At 42.2% G+C, this 6516-nt stretch overlaps 2 long non-coding RNA genes across 2 annotated transcripts; both read right to left on the reverse strand.

Moving 5' to 3' along the window:
* Nucleotides 1-1112: 1112 nt before the first annotated feature.
* Nucleotides 1113-2175, reverse strand: LOC134303419 (uncharacterized). Its single transcript, XR_010007648.1, has 4 exons — nucleotides 2089-2175; nucleotides 1520-1597; nucleotides 1283-1381; nucleotides 1113-1187 (listed from the first exon to the last, which is right to left on the reverse strand). It is a non-coding gene; the product is annotated as an uncharacterized LOC134303419 (long non-coding RNA).
* Nucleotides 2176-2282: 107 nt separating this feature from the next.
* Nucleotides 2283-2653, reverse strand: LOC134303031 (uncharacterized). Its single transcript, XR_010007614.1, has 3 exons — nucleotides 2602-2653; nucleotides 2455-2524; nucleotides 2283-2367 (listed from the first exon to the last, which is right to left on the reverse strand). It is a non-coding gene; the product is annotated as an uncharacterized LOC134303031 (long non-coding RNA).
* Between the last annotated feature and the right edge of the window lie 3863 nt (nucleotides 2654-6516).

Below are 6516 nucleotides of genomic sequence, written 5' to 3' on the forward strand. Positions count from 1 at the left end.
TTTTATAAATGGGGTCTACGATTAAAAGTAGATGTACACTATATTGCCAAAAGTATTCGCTTGCTTACCTTCACACGCATATGAACTTGGGTTCATCCTGAAAAACTTACCATATAGAAGCACTTTGTGGTTCTACAATTACTGAATGTAGTCTATCTGTTTCTCTACATATTTTTTTAACCTGCTTTCAGTCTGTTCTTCAATGGTCAGGACCCCCCACAGGACCACCATAGAGCAGGTATTATTTAGGTGGTGGATCATTTTCAGCACTGCAGTGACACTGACTAGTGTGTGTTGTGCTGGTATGAGTGGATCAGACACAGCAGCGCTGCTGGAGTTCCACTCACTGTTCACTCTATTAGACACTCCTACCTAGTTGGTCCACCTTGTAGATGTAAAGTCAGAGACGATCGCTCATCTATTGCTGCTGTTTGAGTCGGTCATCTTCTAGACCTTCATCAGTGGTCACAGGACGCTGCTCACGGGGCGCTGTTGGCTGGATGTTTTTGGTTGGTGGACGATTCTCAGTCCAGCAGTGACAGTGAGGTGTTTAAAAACTCCAGCAGCGCTGCTGTGTCTGATCCACTCATATCAGCACAACACACACTAACACACCACCACCATGTCAGTGTCACTGCAGTGCTGAGAATGATCCACCACCCAAACAATACCTGCTCTGTAGTGGTCCTGTGGGGGTTCTGACCATTAAGGAACAGCATGAAAGGGGGCTAACAAAGCATGCAGAGAAACAGATGGACTACAGTCAGTAATTGTAGAACTACAAAGTGCCTCTATATGGTAACTTTTTCAGGATGAACTCAAGTTCATATGCGTGTGAAGGCAGGTGAGTGAACACTTTTGGTAATATAGTGTAAATACTCTATTATATTACCCTTTAATTCACACAATAATATTACCATAAACCAAAATGCTACTGAAGAAAAAATTATGATTAGACTAAATATTACAAATCACATAATTCTTTGTAGCTGTGTGTGTTTAGAATTTGAAAAAAGAGTTTGTAGAAGAAATGAGTGGAAGGTTGGTCAAAACTTCCTCATGGCCTTCAGCATCTGCTGGACATGTTGTTTAAGTAGGCTGAATACAACATCAGCCAAGCGTCCTGCATCTCCATAAAGGTCCAGTGGCTGAGAGAACACAGCTTCAAGAAATGCAGTGATCTGATCCTATTAATAATAAAACAAACATGTTTCCAATAGTCTAAAATAAAAACCACCTATCATGATGTGTACTAGGGGTGAAAAACATGTTTGACGCTTACAAGAAGAACCATGAAGCATTGCTTCGCCACTGGTTCCCAGATCTCAATATCCCAGCTGTTGATGTGTTCAAACAGTGTACTCAGGAAACCGCCATCTACCTTTAGGGAAGAAGAATAAAAAACATTGAAATGAATGAAAAATGTATCTTATCATTAAATCACTGGACATGATAAAGAGATAGAGATAAATGACTAGTGAAAATGTTTCCCAGTTAAAACTGGTGGTGATTCACTTACAAACTCAGGTGCGGTGTCATAGATGAACCACCCGAAGATGACGACTTCATAAAACACATCGAGTATGTTTGGGTGCATCTGCAGAGGACAGATGTTACAAAAGCAGTTAGCGTTAATTATTGTAGAGTGCAGCCTCAAACCAGAGATGGGGACTTGAGTCTGTGACTCAAACTCGGAGGTTTTTAATTATAAGCACATTTACAAAATAACGGATTATATTCCTAATGGGACACACGGTTATAAATTTAAAAGCATCTAAAAGAACATAAGCTCAGGTAAGCAGTGGTTATGATTTTTTTTGCTGGGTTTTGGATTTTGGCCGCTGTGCCGTGATTTATTTGACTCGGACTCTAGCCTAAAGACTTGTGACTTGACTCGGACTCGTATTTTGTGACTTGTGAACATCTCTGCTTCAGACTAAGGCAACAAATATAATTAAATTAAAAGCTACAATATGGAACTTGGGTGATTTAGGGACATCTATGTAACGAAACCTTTTGTAATATTGGTTTGTGGCACAACTCCTTCACTGTATGTTCAGTCTGATGCTCAATGACTTGAACATGTACCTGAGCCTCAAGCAGCTCCAGCTCGATTGGGATCTCATTGGCTGCATTTTTTAAGAAGCGAATCAGTGCCTCATACGTGAGCTGTGCCTTAACAGCGTCCTGTAAAGAAAAAAAACGTATCCTTATTACGCCCTGCCTTGTTCCTACAGATAACACCAAAACTGCTTTAGTTAACCTGGTGAAATCAGTCACCTGCTTGTTGAGAGCTGCCATGTGCATCACAAGCTCCTTTCCACTTACAAACAGCAGGTTCTGCAGGTGGATGCTGGTTAACAGGGTCTGAACACAAGATGAAGCACGATATCAGAACAGAAAGAGATCTGCTAGTGTGCTAACATCAGGTGATCATAAGGATGGTGTACTTACGGAGAAGACCTCGCGGAGAGCAGGCAGCTTCAAGGCGACGTCTAAAACGCCACAGTCGGCAAGGTGGCAGCTATAAAACAAAGGTAAAATAAATTTCTCCGTGATACTTAGTTTACAAGGTTTAAAATGACCTGAAGATGATCCTACCTGATGAAAGGCAGCTCAGTCTCCTCAGAAGAAAGATGTTCCTCACCATCCTGCAGTAACAACAAGTAAAAGAACTGGAAGTGAAGGGAACAATGCCCATGTATAAGTGAGTAAACTGTACATCAAGACTAACGTGGAATTACCTCCTCATACGAGTCTGACTCATATTCAGTCCCAGAATCAGGGCCTGATGAAGCAATGGTGGATTTCTCCACCCAGTGGACAATGTCCACCTGTCCATCAGCCCACATGCGTCCGTAATCCCGTGTAACCTCAGAGAAGGTTTTCTGGGAATAAAGCATCAAGATAAAATATAAAGACTGTAGTACTGTAGTACTGTACTGTCATTTCATCAGGGCAGTGTAATGAATTTACCACACGATCCTCCAGCGGGACGTTGACGGTACTCTCGAGGCGGCAACAGGAAACGAACTGAGTCACCTTTCCAGAAATGCTCTAAAATAAAACAAAGTGGTTTAGATTGTGTATTTACCAGAATTTTGTGAGGACACAAAAAGCAACAAGATCTCACTTGTATGCCAGTGAAACAATCCTCGATGGAGGTGCAGTAAGGAAACCCCTGCAAAAGAAAATCAACTCAAACTTAAGATCTACGACTGCACACGAATACTCGTGTCATTTAAATGAAGCTCCATGTGAACAGCTAGTCTGCTCTTACTAGATGATTCAGGTGGCAGGTCTCAGCTGTGGTAAACCACCACTGCTGGATCTCTGACCCTTCTGTCACACCTAGAAAGTATCTCTTAGTCTGCACTAACTATAAAACAAACACAATAACATTACATTAGATCAGTAGTTATAAACTAGAGGGTTTGTTTGTGTTACAGTTGCCACATTACTTAATAATATTCAAATACCTTCGACTGAGAAAAGCGAGACTCAGAAGAAAGGAACTGGATGATGCGGCTTGTGCTGTCAAGTTCATAACTGCCAGAAGGCTGTAAAACGTTCAGCACAATGATCACAAATGTTTCTTTATAAAGCATTTTTATACTACACATTAAAATCAGAGAGGGAGGGTTACCAATTTTCTAAACATTCCAGAGTTTAAAACCAGATTTAAAAAAGTGGTAAAACAAAAATATGAACTAATCTAAATTGCAAGAAAGACTACCAGAATGATGGGTTCCTCAGATGGAACAACAGTGGCCAGAATCTCAGCTTCCTCAGGAGGAATGACAGTGGCCGGAATCACTGGTTCCTCAGGTGGAAGAGCAGTGGAGAGAATCACTGGTTCCTTGGAAGGAACGACAGTGTCCAGAATCACGGGTCCCTCTGGATGAAGGACAGTGGCCGGAATTACTGGTTCCTCAGTAGGAACGACAGTGGCCAGATTCACAGGTCCTTCTGGATGAAGGACAGTGGCCAGAATCGCAGGTTCCTCAATAGGAACGACAGTGGCCAGAATGATGGGTTCCTCAGTAGGAACGACTATGGCCAGAATGATGGGTTCCTCAGTAGGAACGACAGTTGCCAGATTGACAGGTTCCTTAGGAGGAACGACAGTGGCCAGAATCTCAGATTCCTCAGGAGGAACAACAGTGGCCAAAATCACTGGTTCCTCAGGTGGAAGAGCAGTGTCCAGAACCACGGGTTCCTCAGACGGAACGACAGTGGCCAAAATCACTGGTTCCTCAGGTGGAAGAGCAGTGTCCAGAACCACGGGTTCCTCAGACGGAACGACAGTGGCCAAAATCACTGGTTCCTCAGGTGGAAGAGCAGTGTCCAGAACCACGGGTTCCTCAGACGGAACGACAGTGGCCAAAATCACTGGTTCCTCAGGTGGAAGAGCAGTGTCCAGAACCACGGGTTCCTCAGAAGGAACGAGAGTGTCCAGAACCACGGGTTCCTCAGACGGAACGACAGTGGCCAAAATCACTGGTTCCTCAGGTGGAAGAGCAGTGTCCAGAACCACGGGTTCCTCAGAAGGAACGAGATTGTCCAGAACCACGGGTTCCTCAGAAGGAACAACAGTGGCCGGAATCATGGGTTCCTCAGGTGCAACGTCAGAAGCCACCAGCTGCCAGTTTGGCTTGTTGACCTTAAAAAGAACACATACGCACGCAAAAGAATAAATAAATAAAATAAAAACACAATATGTTGCAATTGTAGTATTATTGTACTATCTTAAACTAGACACACCTGAGGAACACCAGTCTCTTCCAAACCTTCATCTTCTTCTGAAAATGAAGCAGTTTTATTATTAAACTGTATTAATTCATTTGTGTTAACTAAATATATTTATATTTTACACACTTTGGTGTGTAACATGACGGCATGACAGAAACGGTAGTTATTTGTTACACAAGCTTCATCAATTCACACGTTTAATGTCAAACACGGTCATGAACAATTTAGTATCTACAATTAACCTCACTTGCAGGTCTTTGTACTGTGGGAGGAAACCGGAGCGTCCCGAGGAAACCCAAGCAGACACAGGGAGAACATGCAAACTTTTAAACTCTAAATAATGTCTCTGGAATAGGGCATGTTTAGAAATCGATTGTGCAGTATTGTGTGTATTGATATTGGGTGTGTTTTGAAAAGAAGCGTTTTTATGCTACAATTTATATACAAAGTAGCTACTTAAGGCTGTCTGATTATTAAGTTAGCAGTGTTGTGTAGAAAACTGACTCAAGTCAACCAAAAAGCACAAAGCTTATTAGCTAAGCTGAACCGGTGCGTCGTACCATGTGCGGCCGGGTGAGGGCGCTCGGTTGGCGGCTGGGTTCTGCGTTGGAGGCGGCAGTAGGCCCAGTACCCGGCCGAACCTAAAATTATCACACCGGCGGCGCACGAAACACTCCGGAGAGTCTTCTCAGTAAATTCGGGCAGAAATGTACTAAGGTTCATGAGTATTGGTGTTGTTTATTAGCTGTAAAACACTTTTTTGTGGAGCGCTCGGAGGAGACGTCCGTTCAGTAGCGATGCAAAAACTCGAATGAGGCCGGAAACTTAGGTCTCGCTTTTATACACTCCTATGCTCATCACCTAGGAGACCAATAAACATTAAAATGAGCAACGAAAACGACCAATAAAACGAGAATTTTTATATTTTATTTGTTTTATAGATGTAAGGTTACATTTAAAAACATCTGGAAAAAAAGAATATGTTTAAAAATAAAATAAATAAAAACCAATAATAATAATGTTTTTTATCGGGAATCTTTTAGAATCGATACCTCAATCACGCTGCTTTCAGGCAATTACAATGAAGTGTCGATTCCATTGCAAAGTATTGAATTGAACGAACCGATCCTTTCAATCAAACCGCCCAGTCCAGAGTGGAAGACCGGCAATATGATGTGAGAAACATTTCGAAACTTTTAATACTAAAGCTTTTAATACTACGCGTAAATGTAGCTTTTATTAAAAATAATGTTTTATTATTTGTAAGCTTTATTTCACCGCAGTTGTTATTATTTATCTAACACATACACTATATTGCCAAAAGGTATCCAAATTCTTGAATTCAGGTGTTCCAATCCCTTCCATGGCCACAGGTGTATAAAACCAAACACCTAGTCATGCAGACTGCTTCTACAAACATTTGTGAAGGAATGTGTCGCTCTCAGGAGCTTAGTGAATTTCAGCATGGTACCTTGATAGGATGCCACCTGTGCAACAAGACAGTTTAAAGTGTAAAGTTTGGTGGAGGGGGGATTATGGTGGGGGGTTGTTTTTCGGGAGTTGGACTCGGCCCCTTAGTTCCAGTGAAAGTAACTCTTAATGCTTCAGCATACCAAGAGATTTTGGACAATTAATGCTCCCAAATTTGTGGGAACAATTTGGGGATGGCCTCTTCCTGTTCCAACATGACCGCGCACCAGTGCACAAAGCAAGGTCCATAAAGACATGGACGAGCCAGTCTGGTGTGGAAGAACTTCATTGTCC

This window comes from Trichomycterus rosablanca, chromosome 26 (genome assembly GCF_030014385.1).
Source record: "Trichomycterus rosablanca isolate fTriRos1 chromosome 26, fTriRos1.hap1, whole genome shotgun sequence".
NCBI classification, from domain to species: domain Eukaryota; kingdom Metazoa; phylum Chordata; class Actinopteri; order Siluriformes; family Trichomycteridae; genus Trichomycterus; species Trichomycterus rosablanca.